General features: G+C 40.1%; 2 protein-coding genes across 4 annotated transcripts in view; one reads left to right on the forward strand and one right to left on the reverse strand.

Annotated features, from left to right (window-relative positions):
- Positions 1–4,363, reverse strand: part of LOC138173835 (tryptophan--tRNA ligase, cytoplasmic) — a 41,766-nt gene extending 37,403 nt beyond the window's left edge. Inside the window, exon 1 of the mRNA XM_069103932.1 lies at positions 4,219–4,363. The gene's annotated coding sequence lies outside the window, so the exon portion shown is untranslated. The remainder of the gene's footprint in view (positions 1–4,218) is intronic.
- A 104-nt stretch (positions 4,364–4,467) lies between these two features.
- The window catches only part of WDR25 (WD repeat domain 25), a 287,214-nt gene continuing 274,193 nt past the window's right edge, over positions 4,468–17,488 (forward strand). For 2 of the 3 annotated variants that reach the window (XM_069103931.1, XM_069103929.1), the window contains exon 1: positions 4,468–4,591. The gene's annotated coding sequence lies outside the window, so the exon portion shown is untranslated. Of the gene's footprint in view, positions 4,592–13,059; positions 13,172–17,488 lie in introns of those variants that run through there. The other variant, XM_069103930.1, reaches the window with a different exon arrangement.

Here is a 17,488-nt window from a genome sequence, read left to right on the forward strand (position 1 = left end):
TTCCACACTGATACTGTCTACTAGGTGTTCCTGCCTGGATGTTCTGTTAATAACTAAGCTTAAAATATAAAAATATAAACACAAGAATCCAGAGAAACCAAAAAAGGTATAAATACATTTCTATTTGAGCAGTTGGAAAGAGCTATATATGATGTTCCAATATTCTAATGGGGGGAAAGAAATTAGTATAACAATAATAGTAATTAACACTTATCTAGCACCTTAACGTTTACAAAGTATTTTACAGATGTTATCACATTTGATTCTTCTAAAAACTCTGAGGAATTTGGTATTATTATCCTCATTTTATTTATGACAAAACTGAAGCAAACTGAGGTTAAGTGACTTGCCTGGTGGCACACAGCTGATAAGTATTTGAGGCTAAATTTGAATTCAGGTCTTTCTGTCTCCAAATCCTATATTCTATTCACTGGGCTTTATACAGGGGCCACCTAGTTCTCTGAACGTTCCTTCAGAACTTTAATGTCTTCAAGGATTATTGAAGAAAAACAGAGGTCTTAACATGTGCTTAAGATGGTTCTCACAGTTTCAACAGGAAATAGAGAAGACTGGGTAAGAGAAAAGGACATACTAGTATAGAAAAGAGGAACTGGAGCGAGAGAACTTGCTATTTCTTATAATTGGGGTATATAAGAAGAATATGCAAACATAGAAGGAGCGCACATCAGGTGAAACTCTGCCATGACACTACACACACAGTCTGGTATAGAACTACAACAAACTCAGCTGGAAAAACAAACAGAGCTAGGGAAGAGGGAGGGGTTAAGAAGGAGGTTAATACCAGAGAGAGAATAGTCACAAGCAAAATAAAATTCCTGATTCTGAAGAAAGGACTAAAAGGGGCAGGGAGGGAAGGCTAAGGGACAACCTTAGATGCCTTTTGGACAGTTAGAGAATGGCTGCACAAAGTGTGACAGATGAATGGAATGAAATGTTCTGGTGTAAGATATTATAAAAGAGATTATTTCAGAGAATCCTAGGTAGGTGAATGATTAAGAGTGAAGTGAGTTGAAGCAGAACAATTTATACAAGGATAATTGTTACGTGGTAAAGAAAAACAACTTTGAAAGCACAAAGGAGCAAGACAGTTTTTGAAAGTAATGGGTTAGGGTTGGGCAAGATATAGTAGGACAAGGAAGCAAGGATTCAAAAGTAGAAAATAGTGTGTTTATTTGAACTGTTTAATCATAAGATCAAGAAAATAATCAAAAGTCAGAGCAAAGTAGGGGTGATAAAGACTTAGGAGAGGGAGTTGTGGAATGACTGAGGTCTTGGAGAATGGGGTTAGAAGTGAGAGAGAAATGGAAATGTAGTTTCTAACTGAAGAGAGCATTGAGGTATTTGGAGATACCCTGTTTCCCTGAGCTAAGGCCCAGCAAGCAGGCTGTACCCTGACCTTGGAATAACAACAATCCTTTGCACTCAGAATTTCAACCACCCCAAAAATCCCAGAATTGTTTCCTAGCAACAGGTGTTTTCTGAGCTTGGACAAGCATCTGCTGTGTCCCATGTTCTAGTCATGAGACCCTGCTATGAATCAAATTTGTCACATGTTGCTGTTATCCCTCATTGTCAGGACTACAGCTCCATTCTTATTGAGATCTCCCCACACTAAAGTGGGTCCCTCCCACTAGGGGTAAGACCCTACCACATGTGTTCTTGCTTGCAAACTGTTCTCCTCATTTGAAATTAATTAAACTTCTGTTTGTGTCCTGACTCTCCTCTCTCTAGTCTGCTCTGTTCAATTCTGGCCATTCCCAGGTTAGAGCCTGTTCTTGTCCAATTGATGAGAGAAATTTTAAAGTTCTAGATCATGGAGGTAGCACAAAGTTATGCTCATCCCTAGGGACAGTTAAGGTGTCATTCATGGTTATTGAGGAGGTTAGTGAACTGGGAGGTTGTGAAAACCGAGGTGACATTAATATAGAATCCATGTCAACTGGGCTGAACTGACCTCTGACCTAGGGATGGCCGGAGCCAAACGGAGCACACCAGAGACAGGAGAGTCAGGAATCAAATAGAAGTTTAACTTCAAAGTGAGGGGGAAAGCTTGAAAGCAAGGAAGAAACATGACACAGGTGTCAGGGCCCCACCCCAAGTGGAGGGACCCACCTTAGTGTGGCCAAACCTTGATTTATATACTTGTGGCTAGACAAAGAGTAAAATAGTGTAGTGTAGCAACAGTGGTGAGGCACAACAAGGTTCTTGTCTAGTGACAAGAAGTCTGTTCATATCAGGGCTTCCTGTCTGGGCCTCTTGGTGCTTGCCTGAGCTCAAGTTCAGTCAGTTCTGTGATTTAGTTGCAGCAGTGTTTATCCAGAGGGTGAGCGCAGAGGACAGTTGTTATGCCAAGCTTAGAGGACAGCTTGCTTGCTAGGCCTTAGCTCCAAGAAACAGGGTGTCTCCTAATATCTTGACAGACAGTGGGGTTGAGGAAAGAAGAAAGTTGTGAGTCAGTTATTGGACTCCGTCAGGTCAATCAGTAAGTATTTATTAAATGCCTACTATGTGCTAGGCACTGGGCTAAACACTGGGGATACAAAAAGAGGCAAAGACAACCTCTGCTCTCAAGGAGCTCACAATCTAATGGGGGAGACTAGTAAAGTAGCCCTCACTGGAAAATCTCCCAGTAAAAAGGAACCTATTGCTAAAGTGGTGAATTACCTTCTTGGGTAGTTCTATATGTTACAAAGTTTTCCCTCATGAAGAAGAAGAGGATAAGCATTATATAGCACCTACTATGTGCTAGGCACTGTAACAGGCTTTGCAAATATCTAGTTTGATCGTCACAACAAACCTGTAAAGTAAGTGCTTTAATTATCTCCATTTTTACAGTTGAGGAAAGGACTTGGGCAGAGCCACACAGCCAGTAAGGGTCTGAGGTTGGATTTGAACTCAGCTCTTCTCCACTCCAGATCTAGTGCTTTATCCATAGAAACACTTAGCTAGTCTCTTGACTGCAGGAGGGAGGGCTGTCACATTTCTCCAGTTCTGCATTCAGGTGTCAGATACCAAGGTAATTGAAGAAATATTTGTTGTGAAGGAGAATATGGTTAAAGGGAAAGTGATGGGGAAAATTCAGGACTGGGGAGAAACAGACATGGTAAACAATAGATAAAGTTTCAGGGTATGATGGGAGCAGCAGATGATGAAATTCCAGAGCCTGGAGGGAAAGAGAAAGGAAAAGGGGTGGGTGGGGTGAATGGAAGGTCACAGAATCAAGGACTGGAAGGGACCTTTTTGTACTGTCTAGTAGCTAAGGAACTCATAAAATTCTAGACTTTGGTAAGGAGGAGATGATTTTTACAAAATTCTTGGACTAATATAGAGGAAGAAGAGATAATAATGATGATGATAATTGATGACAGTTTGTAAATCACTTTACCAGTTGAGGTAGGTGCTATTATTATCTCAATTTTATAGGGACTTGCTTAGAGTCAGGTAAAGAAGCATTATTGAGCACCTATGTGTCAGGCACTCAGCTAAATGCTATCTGGGATAAGATTCCAACTCAAGTCTTTCTGACTCCAAGCCCCATTCCCTATCCATTGCCCCACATATCTGCCCCAGCACTGATGGCAGTGGAAACCTTTGGCCTGGGCAAGGAAAGAATAAGGTGACTAAAAAGATTGGGGAGAGGAGAGAAACAAAATAAAGGGGAAAGGATGATCATCGATTTAATCGATTTAGAGCTGAAAAAGACCATCGAAGTCATTTAGTCCAATACCCTACGTTTTGTAGATGAGGAAATGGAAACTTAGAAAAGTAAAGTCCAAGGACACAGGGGAGTAAGTGTCGAAGTCAATATCTGAACCCAGGTTCTCTGACTCCAATCCAGTCCTCTTTCCACTGCATCACGCTACGGGATGATGAAATTCTAGGGTTTGGACAGGAGGCGTTGATGAGGAATCCTAACAGCTGTCATTTCAACAGCGCCTTTCGTCTATTATCCCACAGGATGAGGAGGAAACAAGAGGAAGAGGGAGGCGAGGATGATGAGGCTGCAAGGCCGGGGCTGCGGGGGAGCAGAGCAGAAGGGCTCGGGGGCTCCCCGGGGGCCAGGCGGCGGCTATGGCTGGACGGTCCCCTCCCGCCCTCCCCCCGGGGTCCTGGCGGGGCAGGCTCGTGGGGAGACCCCGGCAGCGCCCGGCCCTTTATCCAGGCCCGGCATCCCCGCAACCTCCCGCCGCAACTCACTCAGTCCCTCCCGGCTCGTGGTTCCGGCGCCGCAGCCGCTGCCGCCGGCCTCAGTGACAGAGGGGCCGGGGCGTGCAGCGGCACAGCGGTCCGGCCGGAAACAGCTTCCGGGGATGCTCGGCTGGCGATTGGCTTGGAGAGCGGGGGTGGGGCGGGGCCTAGTTAGTAGGAGGCAGGTCCCGCGGCCTCGGGAAGGCCCCTCTCTTCTTCCCCTGCCCTCTGCTCCTAGCTGGTTAGGCGGCACCCTAGTGGAGGGACGGAACGGGTCTTTCCAGAGAAAGGGTTGTACCCGGAACCCGAGGCCCAAGGACAGAGCGCTTCCGGTCGAGTGGAGATCCGGCTCCGGGCCTTGGGGCTGAGGCTGGGGGCTAAGGTGAGGGTGAGAGAGAGGGTGGCAGCGCGGTCTGTGGGTCCCTTCCCCTCCCCAGCCCCCTTTCCCTTGCCTCCTGGACTCCCATTCCAGTCCCCGTCCCTGTCGCTTCCCGTCGCCCCATCTCCTCTTATTATTTCAACAGCTGCCCCTAGAGTCCCCAGCCTTGTTGCTTTCCCGGCCACCGACCTCTCTTTCTCTTCTCTGTCCCCTGGCCTTATCAGCCAGCGGACCCCATTTCAGATCCTTCCTCAGACACTCTAATAGCTATGTGATCCTGCACATGTCATGGAGCTTCTGCCAGGCCTCAGTTTTTCTCACCTGTAAAATGGGTCAAATGAAACAATCACAATTGGAAAATTCTTTGCAAACCTTAAAGCGCAATATAAATACTACCTTTCTTCATCTCTGTCCCCTGCCTAGACCCCCTGTTCTCATCTCTTACATTCCCTGCTTCTATTTATAATTCCCTCTCTGTTCCTTTTCTTTCCTCCCCACTTTTGTGTGTTTCTTCTTTTTCCTTGCTTCTCTTGTTCACTTCTTGCACCTTGACTTAGTTGCAGCTCCTACCATTTGCTTTCTCATCTTTTCCCCCTTTCCATGCATTCACCCCCATCCCTTGTATTTTCTCCCCTATTTCTGACCCTTTTCAAGATCATGTCCTTCCCACTTTCCCTTCCTTTTGTTATTTCTCTTTGTACCTTTCCTCTTCTCATTCTTTCTCTCTTCTGCCTTCCCAGTTTCCTCATTCCTCCTTTTCCCTCCTTTCTTTTTCTCTCCCTTTCAGTGTATAAATAAAATACATGCAATGGGTTTAATCACTTAATAGCTGAATGTTAGCCAATCACTTCTCTGAGTCTATTTCTTCATATATAAAATGGGGATAATAATTACAGGTCCTTTTCAGTCTCCTCTGCTAGCTCACCATCCATACCTTGCACCTTATTTTCGGTTGTGCCAAAGGCTTTGACCTGGACTCTCTTCTTTTCTCTGTGTGCTTTTTCCATTACACCACCTCTCTGTATCAGAAATGCTATTATCTTCGTACAAATGACTTGCAAACCAATATATCCAGTACTAGTCTATCTCCTGAGCTCAAGTCCCACAGTACTAGCTGCTTATTGGACAATTCATCCTGGATGGGAGGGAGGGGAGGGGAGCGGGGTGTCAGCAAACTGGCCTGAGGGCCAAATCTGGAAAATGCAAAGAACATTCTTAGCTCTTGGATCATACTAAAACAAGCTGGCAGATCTGACCCAAGGGTCATAATTTGCTGACCATTGTTCTAGAGACATCTCAAGCTCAAATATCCAAAACAAAATTTATTATGTCCCCTCCTCCCCCCAATCCTCCTCTTTACTGAATTTTATTATTTCTGTCAAGGGCACCACCATTCTTCAATTGTCCCAGTTTCGTATTCTGTGTTATCTTTAACTCTTCACTCTCACCCTACCTATCCAATCGCTAAGTTTTTCAGTTTCTATTTTAAATCTTAGGTCCTCATCACTTCTATCCTGGACTGTTGCAGTGGCTTTCTGATCATGCCCCTTGCTTCATCTTCTTATTCCAGTTCATTGTGCATACACTTGTCAAAGTGACTTTCTTTAAGTGCAGAAATACTTATGTTATTCCCTCATATTCCATAACCTCCAGTACCTTCATATTGCCTCCAGTATAAAGTATAATCTCTGTTTGTTTTTCAAATCCCTTTACAACTTCTATCTGACTTATCTTCCCAACCTCATTCTATATTATTCACATTTCCATATTTTATCATCTAGGGTCATTAGCTTTACTGTTCCTCATGGCACTCATTCCATCTCATGTGTCCATGTTCTTCTACTGCCTGTCCCCCATACCTGGAAAGTACTCCCTCACTGCCACCTCATCAAATCTTTTACTTCCTTCAAAATACTACTTAAGTATTACCTTCTTCATGAAGCCTTTTCTGATCTTACTCAGCTGATAGGGCGTCCATCTCTAGCTACTTTATATTCATTCTGTATACACATATCAACATATTATAGAATGTAAACTTGAGAGCAGTGGTTATTTCGATTTTTATCTGTGTATCCTTAGGGCCTACTATAGTGCTTGGCACATAGTAGTTGCTTAACAAATGTTTATTGATTGATTCTTTGGTCCTGGTCTGGACACTGTCATTGGAAAGCCATTCTAGTTCAGAGAGGCTCATCTCCACGTTGTTTGCAGGGTGATACAATTTTCACCCATAGCCACTTTCCAAGACCCCCTTCTAAGATGGGTTATGATTTGTATTGGGGTGCGGGGGCCCATACTATTAAGAAGATAGATTATTGAAGTATAAATATTGTCCTGTACAAAGTTGTAGTGAGGAAAAGTGAGGAAAGCATGGTGAAGTGTGATATAATATGAGTTGTTTTTATTCTTGTATATCTGCCTGTTTTATTGTGCATGTCTCAGGCTATAAAGTCCTGAAGCTCAGGGATCTTGTATGTTCTTTTTAAAAACCACGCACATAGGTAGCTGAGAAATGCTTTTTAGAATTAATTTATTTGTGATACTGTGTTTTAGTCTTACCCTCCACAGATTTTGGAAATGCTTAAGAAAAATCACAATTAAGTTCAGGACATTTATGGTAATAATAAAAAATCTGTAACCCTTTTTATTTTCCTCTATTCCCCCTCTCTTCTTCCTTCTTCCTACTCAGTACTTCTTTCTCTATGTTCTAGAACTGCACTAATGTTTTTGACATGACTTATCTTATTGGTTAAGAGGCAGTGCTAAAGAAAACTAGATTATGGGTTGAATCCCTTGTCAATTTTCTTCCTGTTCTATAACCACAGACTACAATTTTAATTCTTGACTCTCAAATAAGTGGTATAGTTTATGGCAGGGTGAAAACAAAAGATTGTAGGTGAATAATAATAACTTAGCATATATATACATATACATACATACATACACACACACACACATATATATGTAAAACTTTAAGGTTTATAAAGCATTTTATAAATGTTTCATTCAAGCTGCACAACAGCACTGTGTAGTAGGTGTTATTGTCCCGTTTTACCGATGAGTAAACTGAAGCAAGGAGAGGTTTCAGGTTGTAAGCATCTGAAAAGATTTGAACTCAGAGCGTCCTGACTCTAGGTCCAATATTCCATCCATTATATCATGATGTCTTTTAACATAGTGCCATTTAAAATGTATTTTGAATCCATCTTTGGATAGGTTAGGGACTAGACCTGTGATTTTACTGGTAGAGGGAACTCTGGTGAAAGAACTGCCTCTATCAATGAAGGTCAGCACCTTCTCTTCCATTTATACTCTAAGATTATGACCTGGAGTACTGAAAGATTACATGATTTGCTCAGTCACACAACCAGTATGTTTCAGAGGCAGGATTTGAATCCAGGTCTTTCAGGCTTTGAGACCAGCCATTTATGACCTCAGCCATTTTGTCATTCTCTTTTTGGATTGATAATTTAAATAGCCTACCTTCTTGATAGTGACTTGGCCATTAAAAACCACGACACTGCTCTGCACCCATTAAAGGCTTACTTAAGGGATTGTTGTTTTAATTAAATTGGTTTAATTTGAATCATTGGGAGGATGACATAAAATTTCTATAGTGTTTATAGAGTGAGACCCATACTTTCTTTTCAGAACATTACTCTCTCCCATGAATTAATTACCATGTTACAGCCAAACTGGCTGACTTTCTTGCTGTATCTTATACAAGCTATTCTATCTTCCATCTCTGTCTTTGAACAGGCTTTCCCCCATACCTGAAATGCCCTTCCTTTCCATGCCCCCTTCACCTCTTGAAAGGCCTAGCCTCTTTCTGATTTACCTTGGTTTCTGCTGCCTTTCCCCTCCCCTGAAATTATCTCATATTTACTTTGTATATGTTTTGTTTCTTTGTATCTTTCAAGTGCCTAATATAGAACCAAAGACATAATTTGTGCTTCATAAATGCTTATTAGTTTGTTGATTGCATAAACGGCACAGGAGAGGTTCATTACTGGAAGGCTGGCCACCAGCTGGTGATTTTTTTTTTGTCCTCAGCAATTCACAAAGACCACCTCCCAAGGCATGGAGGGGTTGGGAAACTTTATTGGAGGAACAACCCAACTCACTGAAACCATGGATCCTTCAAATATTGAAACAAGTTCAACTTATTATATTCATTTCCTAATATTAAGATCTTTATATTCCTATTAGACTGTAAACCTGTGAGGTCAGGGATTATGACCTGTCTAAACTTTGTATTTTACCCAGCACCATGCTGCATGTAGTAGGTGATTAATAAATATTCGTTGCTGTTAAATTGAAGTAACTTCTTTGTACCTTTCTCATAGCAGTTTACTTAAACCACCCCTTTTACACTTTTTTTATTCTAATTTTTATTATACTTTTTTTCTATATTTGTTTTATTTTCTTTACTAGATTCCGAGTGCCTTGAGTCCAAAGATTGTGTCTAACTTTATCACTGTATACCCAATTTACCAGAGGACCTTGTCTATACAGTAGGCACTTAACAAATGTTAACTTGCTTTGAATTGACTCAGATAATACTGATGTGTCAAAATATTTAGATTAGCAGACAATTGAGTAATATGTATCAAACAAGGCATATTACATTGAAAGTAAGCTATAGGTAAGGGAAATTGTAGAGTATTAACAGGGTAACCTATTATGAAAGTTTTATATGAAGATGTGGGAATGTTTGTGGAAGTTGTCACTTTTGCAAATCAATGAAGGAAAAATTAATGGAGGAATTAGGATTTGGGGTAGATGTTTGATTAAAGGACCCAAAATTAGTGAAGAGTTCATTCAACCAATATTTTTAGGCTCTTCCTATGTACAGAACATTGTGCTAGGCACTTGGAGAGATTTACATTTTAGACAATATTTTTTCCCTCCCCTCAGGGAGCTTAGAATCTGATAAGAGGATCAGAACTTAATTAGATCTGAACTTGTCTATGTTGATAAAGACCATCTCCCGAGACATGGAGGGATTGGGAAACTTTGTTGGAGGATGAACCCAAATGACTAAAATCATGGCAAACCACTCCAGTATCTTTGCCAAGAAGACCCCACGGACAGTATGAGCCATGGGATCATGAAGAGTTGGACATGACTGAACAACTGAAGTGGTATATTGAGGTTGGAGTGGGAGGCAAGATAATTACTAAATTAAGGATGTGTCATTTGAGCCAGGCTTTAAAGCATGGGGAGAATTTCACCAGGCAGAAGTGAAAGGTAGGACATTATAGACTTAGGGACTATCATGAGCAAAACCACAGAAGTGGGAAAGGACAGGATGAGTATGAGTAATGATAAGTAGTGTATAATGTAGAATATGTTGAGTTGATTGGTATGACATAAGACTGGAAATGGAGGGTGGTGCTAGGTTATAGTAGGTCATGAATGGCAGACAGAGACATTTGAATTTTAGTAAGAAGGGAGCTCTTGAAAGGTTTTTGGCAGGAGAATTGACGTGAGTAGATTGAAGTTTAAGGGAGACAAATATAGCAGAAGTCTGTGGGATGAGTCAAAGAGAAAAGGTTAGGAGGCATCTACAATAGTCTAGGGAGGTGATAATAAAAGCTTATACTAGGACAGTGTTACAGGGAATAGAGAGGAAGGGATGAATACCAAAGATATTCTTGAGGTTTCATTCATAAAATGTAACTGTATATAAGAGCTAAGGGAGAGGGGAGATTTAAAGATAATGTTAATGTTTTGTACATGGGAGAGAGGGTACTGTGGACAGAAATAGTGTGCTTAAAAGGAGGAACAGTTTTGGGAGGGAAAGATAGTAATAATTAAAACTGGACAAGTAGAATTTCAGGTTCTAATAGGTTATTAGAAATATAAATCTGCAGTAATGAAGAGAGGACAGGGTTGGAGATGTAGTTTGGAAATTATTTGTGTGTAAGTAAGTCATGTTTGACACTGATGGAGTAAATGAGATGGGCAAACAGAAGAGGGTTAAGGATATGATCTTGGATTGCACATATATTCAGTGGACAGGAAGAGAAGGGAGCTAAGGAAGAAAACTAAAACTTCGTATAGAAGCCAAAGAGGCTAAGGAGAATGATGTTAGGAACAAAGGGGAAAAAAAGGCCTTTGGACTTTATGATTTAAGAGGGCAGGGGGCAGCTTCAATAGAGTGGCAGGTCTAGAAGCTAGATTTTAAAGGGTGGAGGAGACTGTGTTGATGACTTTGAGGAATGGGGTATGGATTATTACTTCAAGAGGTATAGTAGGGAAGGAGAGAGAAGATGGTAGCTCCATGAAGGAGCTGGTGGAACACTTTTGGAGACTGCAGTTACCCAAGTATATTTGTAGTTACATAAGAAGGAGTCATTAGATGTAGGAGAGGGAAGGATTGCTGGAATTTGGTCTTGGAGTGACTGTAAGAGATGAGATCAAGGTTACAGAAGAGTTAGGCTTAGGAAGGCTAATAAGGTTAAAGGGAAAGGAAGAGGTAATGAATGTTACTTCTACATTTTGACTAGAAGAAGGTAGTTAAGGGATCTTCCAATGGATGGCCTCTATTTTAGTTAAGTTGGAGACAGTTTATTTGCATTAGATATAGTTGGAGTCTTGAGAAGAAAAGGTGTGGAAGTCATTGTGGGGAACGAGATAAGGGAATCAGTAAAATGTAGAAAAGTATTGTCTAACAGCAGTGAAGGCTTATAGTGGATGAAATCACCTTAAGTTTTGTGACTTTCTATACTAGGGTTGAGTAGTAGTTGGTCAGGAACTGTGGAAGGTGGCTAATGAGGTGAGAAGTCAAGACTGGACATGGAGGCAAGTGAAGTTGGGGTTGGGAAGGTAGACTAGGGGCATTAGGAAGGATAAAAGGCTGGGGAAGCCATGGAGAGGGTGGAAAACACTGAGACAGATATGAGGATATCAAGATAACAGAGATTGGGATTTAAAGTTCAGTTCTATAAGACAGCAAGGCCTATGTGTGACCATGCTGGCATGTGGTTAAAGTTGGGGGAGAAGCAGCCGTGGTGTAGTTGAAAAGGTGTTTCATTTCGTCTGAAGACTTGAGTGAAATCCTGTTTTTTACACTTAGTTGCTATGTGACCATTGGCAAGTTATTACTTGTCTTAATCTGCTTCCTCATCTGCATCCTCAAGAGCTATACTTCTTTATCTCTCTTCCCTTTTTTGGCTAAAACTCCCCGAGAAGGCCATCTACACCAAGGGCCTCTACTTCCTTTCTTCTCACTCTTTGCAGTCTGTCTTCTGGCCTCATCATTCAGTCTTTCCAAAGTTACCAATGATCTCTTAATTGAAAAATCTAATGGCCTTTATTCAGTCCTTATCCTTCTTGAACTTTTTGCAGCCTTCGACATTGTGGATTGCCTTCTTCTCGATACTCACTTTTCTCTAGGTTTTTGTGACATTGCTGTCCTGGTTCCCCTGTCTGGCTGCTCCTCTTCTGTGTCCTTTGCTGTATTTTCTTCCAAGTTGTACTGCTAACTGTGGGTGTTCCTCAAGCCTCTGTCCTGGGCTCTCTTCTTCTGTACTGTTTCCTCTATATTAACTCATTTCTCATGGTTTTAATTATCATCTCTAAGCGAATGGCTCTCAGATTTACTTGTACAGCTCTTACTTGTACCTCTCTCCTGACCTCCAGTTGTACATTAGTCATCTTGAACTGAGTGTTTTGTAGGCATCATCTATGCAGCATGTCCAAAACTGAACTCATTATCTTTCCTTCTAAACCCTTTCTTCTTAACTTCTTTTTTATTGTGGAGAGGGCTGTCATTCTTCTATTCATTTAGGTTTGCAGCCTTACCGTTGCTCATAATTCCTCATTCTCACTCCCTCCTCAAACCAACCAGTTGTCTAGTCCTTTTGTTTCTACTTTTGTAACGTCTCTTTTATACTACCCCTTCTCTTCTCCAGTACTGCAGTCACCTTGGTGTAGGCCCTTGTTACGTCAGGCCTGGACTAGCTTAGCACAGTAATAGGCTGGTGTTCCTGCTTCCAGGCTCTTCCACTCCAGTTCATCCTTCATTCAGCTATCACAATGATCTTCCTAAAATGAAGGCCTGACCTCATCATTTCCCTGTTCGGTTAATTCTAGTGACTCTCTATTACCTCCAGGTTGGAATATAAAGTCCTTTATTTGGCTTTTAAAACTCTTTATGACTTGACCCATTCCTATTTTTTCAGACTTTTTACAACTTCCTGTCTTCCACTTACTCACTCATCTGGTGACACTTGATCGGACACTCTGTGTCTATTCTTCATGCATTATCCCAGGCTATCTCTAGTGTCTCTAGAACATTATCCTTGCTCATTTCCACCTCCTAGCACCCTTCAAGTCTTAACTAAAATCCCATCCAGTCCTCCTTAATTTTAGTGCCTTCCCTCCGAGACTACCCCTGACTTAGACTGTGTTATGTTGTTTGTTCATAGCTGTTTGTATATTGTTTCACCCATTAGACTGTGAGCTCCTTGAGAGCAAGGACTGCTTTCTGCCCTTCTTTGCATCCTCAGAACTAAGCAGAGTGCGTGGCACATAGTAGATGCCTAATAAATGCCAGTTGACTGGATGACAAATGAGGTTAGTAGTATTTGTGTTGCCTACTTCATAGGATTATGATTATGAAAAGAAAGTGCTTTGATTTGAAGTTGCAGACTTCTATATTCAGGGGGTTATTGGGTTATTGACATATATTGAAATCACTAAGGATAGGGTGGAAAGGAAGAATGAGCCATGTCTGTAATGTCACTGGGGTATGAGATAATGACAGAGGGTTGGAGGCTGATTACCTAAGAAGAAAAAGAAGAAAGAAAAAAGGGAATGAAGTAATGTGAGAAGGCTTGGCAAGGAGTATGAAGCATTGGAATTGACCCAAATTACACCTGCATTCATTTAATTCAGTCCCTCAATGTTGAGGAAGTATAATTTAGTTGTCTTCTAGAGGTGGGATTCCTAAACTGGGGTTAAGGTGACAGGAAGTTTTGGAATTGGAATTGGAAAAAAAAATTGCATGGTTATTTTCGCTAACTATAATTTAGCATTACCTCAATTGTGCATTTTTAAAAGATCCTTCTGAGAAGGGGTTTCTCAAACTTCACCAGACTGCTAGGGCAGGGCAGGAGAGATGGTCCTTGGCACAAAAAAGAAGTTAAGCACCTCTGCTCTAGGGGCTTAGCAGCTTCATATTTTACTTTTATTTTTCTTTTAATAAATTTAATCAAAAGAAAATGGATTGTGATATTGAGCTGTTTCAGATCGAAATATAATTCTTATTTTATGAGCCTACTTGTGTTGATTCTTCATTCTAGGGGCAAGATGGTAATAAAAGATTTATGGTTTAAGTGTTAGCTCAGAATTACAGAGTTTTTCCCCCCTCTCTCAAATGAGCTGAAACTACCAAGAATAGCATATTACCAAGCTGACTTTTATCTCAGAGGGAAAAAATAGGCCACTTTTAATCTTCCTTTTGGCATTACATAAACATCCAAAAATGTATCCAATTTAAATCATGCATTTAATATCTGTGCAGAGCTTTTCTGTTTAGGAGAATGTATGTCTAGTGACTCTATTATGGTCCCATTAAGATTGAGAAAGCTTAAAGCTCTCCTCTGAGAATGGTCTTAAAACTTTTCCATTCTGTAGATATTTCCCCTATCTCCATCATTTGTTCTTTCTGTATTCCTTGCCAAGAGGGGAGAATATATGTATTATGTAATGGGTCAGTTATATTTTGGCTTCTTTTCCTCTGAGTAGATCAGTGGAGGTAAACCAAAGGTCTCTATTGTATCCTAGCTGTTTGTCTTCCTGATACTTTGTGGTATCTTTCTGTGGCCTCCAACCTACCTTTCTAACTTCATTTCACACTTTCCCTCTTTCATATAAGATATGCCTAATCCAAGCTGAATTTCTCACTGCTCCATGAATGTATTTCTCACTTCCCCCACCCCCCTTGTCCTCAAATATATTCCTTCCTAACACCTGCTTTATTTTTTAAATCCTAAAATAATATTTTTTAAATCCTAAAATAAAAACAATTACTGTGGGCAGATAGATCCCTGTGCTAGGACTTGGGTAAAATATAAAGTTTAGACAAGACATATACGCTGCCTTCATGGAGTTGGTGATTTAGTCAGGGGATAAGATATAGATACAAATTAAATAGAATATATGTGATATACACATTAGTATTGTGTTTAGTAGTAATGTGTGTCATAGGAAATAGACCTAAGCTCAGTTTTCATCTTCCTCTAAGGGCTTCTCTTTATTCTGTGTGTGTGTGGGGGTGGGGTGGGGCAATTGGGGTTAAGTGACTTGCCCAGGGTCACACAGCTAGTAAATGTCTCAGAGCTTCTCTAGACAGAAATGACTTCTCTGTGCTGTCTCATAACATTAAAAAAAGAAAAGGCCAAGCATTTCTCATGTTTTAATTTATGTCATTTATTAGACATGTTATAATCCTTCTAGTAAATGAGTAGAGAACAAGGATGGGGTAGAGAAAGAAGATTGGAGAGAGAGTCAAGAGACAAGGGTTTGAATCTTGGTTTGGATTATTATTAGCTGTATAGTGATGGATAAATAATTTAACATTTCTGAACCTTCATTTTCAAATCAGTAAAATGGAGATAATGAATTTTTTTGTGGTATCTTTTTTAATCACTTTCATTTCCAAATATATCTCACCACTCAATCCCTTAACAAGCCATCCCCTTTAACAGCATAAAAGAGGAAAAAAAAACACCAAACAGTCCTTCAAAACTAACCAATGTATCAACTGAGTTTGACAGTATATGTAGTATGTCACCCTAGCAGTCCACCTCTGCTACTAGGGGAGAGAAGTGCATTTTCTTAACTCTTTTAGGTAAAGCTTGGTTTAATCACACAATATTCATTTCCTTTTAAAAAAAAATTTACATTTTTGTAATTTTTTTTTCTGTTTCTGCTTGCTTTTACTCTGTATCCTTTCACATATCTTCCTGTGCTCTGAATTCTTCATGTTCATATTATGGCATAGCAATATTATATCATGTGTTGCTATGAATATTTTAGTGTATATGGGTTCTTTCTGTCTTTGACCTCCTTGGGGCATATGCCTAAGCAGTAGGATCAGGGATAAAACTTTAACTTTATTGTTTCAAGGAAAATATTATGTTAGTTATAAAATACCGTACAAATGTGAATTGTTGTCACAATTATCTATTTTTGTATCCCAGTAATGCAGAACCTTGTATATAGTAGGTGTGTAGTAATTCTGGGGACCTGGTGGAACCAGGACAACAGATTGCTTCTGTTTTGAAGATTTGTAAACCTTGTAGCCTTTATATTATTGCTATGATTAAAGAGATCTCAGCAAAGTATTTTTAGCAGATATGAGCAGGAGAATATCACTTTCATCTGGGGTTGGAAAATCAGAAAAAGCTTCCTGGAAGTAGGCCTTAGAGGAAGAGAATGATTTTAACAAATGAAGATAAGAAGGTAATAAGTTTCATAGGTGGAGGATAGCCTATGTGAATGCATGGAAGAAAAAGAGGGACAAATTAGATCAGGAAATGGTTAGTAGTTCACTTTGTCTAGACAGTAGAATGTGTAATCAATCAATCAATGAATAAACAAGCATTTTTTTAGGTACTTGTATGCTAGGCACTGAGGACATAAACATAAAGAATCAAATAAACTCTAGTTGCAAAGAGTTTACATCCTAATGGGATAGATAAGTACATCTAAAATATATAGTCTAAATATGGAACTAATAAATATATATCGAGGAAAATAATATGAAATATGATCCAATAAGTAGACTGGAACTAAGTTGTGGAGAGCCTTGAGCCCACATGTGCATTCTAGAAAAACGGACGCAGTTCAGGAGGGGAAAAAAACCAAGAAAATGAGATTGTCTGGGACTGGCTTATAAAGGACTTAGAAGCAGAAATTGAAAATCTGGGTCTTGACCCAGGGTGGGATAAAAATGAAAAACTTAGCAAATGTCTGTTGGATACATTGCAGTACTCTAACAGCTGTGGCTGCTGACTAATGAAATAATTTGTTGTTCAGTCATTTCAGTCGTGTCTGACTTTTCATAACCCCATTTGGGGTTTTTTTGGGCAGATACTGGAGTGGTTTGACATTTCCTTCTCTAGTTCATTTTACAGATGAGTAAACTGAGACAAACAAGGCTAAGTGACTTGCTCAGGGTCACACAGTAAGTGTTTGAGTTCAGATTTAAGCTCAGGAAGATGAGTCTTCTTGACTTCAGTCCTGGTACTCTATCCACTGTACCACCTTGCTGCCCCAAATAATAATATAATAATAATTATAACAATATACTAATAAGTATATAATGATGATAATTATTGTAATAGCAGCAGCTAGCATTTATATAGAACTTTAAGGTTTACAAAACACTTTACAAATATTAAGTCATTTGATCCTCACAGCAACCCTGTGAGATAGATGTTATTCTGATCCTCATTTTTATAGACAAGGAAATTGACACAGTTAGAAAGCGTATGAATAGGATTTGACTCCAGATCCAACCTTCGGTCCACTGCACCATCTAGTGGCCAGTTTCAGTGAATCTTCTTGTACATCTTGTCAATCTTCTATCAGGCTCAAAAGAAGCAATTTTTGTTCTTTCACCTTACTTAAGTTGAAGAGAGGCATCCATCATTGCTCAGTTCCACCTGGTGCAGGTGGCTATGGAAATCTGCACCAAAGGGTTCCTTAGTCTTCTCAGATATTATTGCACCTACTTCAGCATAGATTTAGGAGAGAAAGATATAGTAGGACAGGGGAAGGGACTTAAGTACATTAAGTGCTTGTTCTAGGTTCAAATACTTTGTAACCCTAATTTGGGTTTCAACCTAAAATTAGGAACTAATTATTTAGAAAAACATGCTGCCT

Source organism: Petaurus breviceps, unplaced genomic scaffold (assembly GCF_028583685.1).
Source record: "Petaurus breviceps papuanus isolate PSGF00001 unplaced genomic scaffold, PetGlider_PUasm1.0 65, whole genome shotgun sequence".
In the NCBI taxonomy this organism is placed as follows: domain Eukaryota; kingdom Metazoa; phylum Chordata; class Mammalia; order Diprotodontia; family Petauridae; genus Petaurus; species Petaurus breviceps.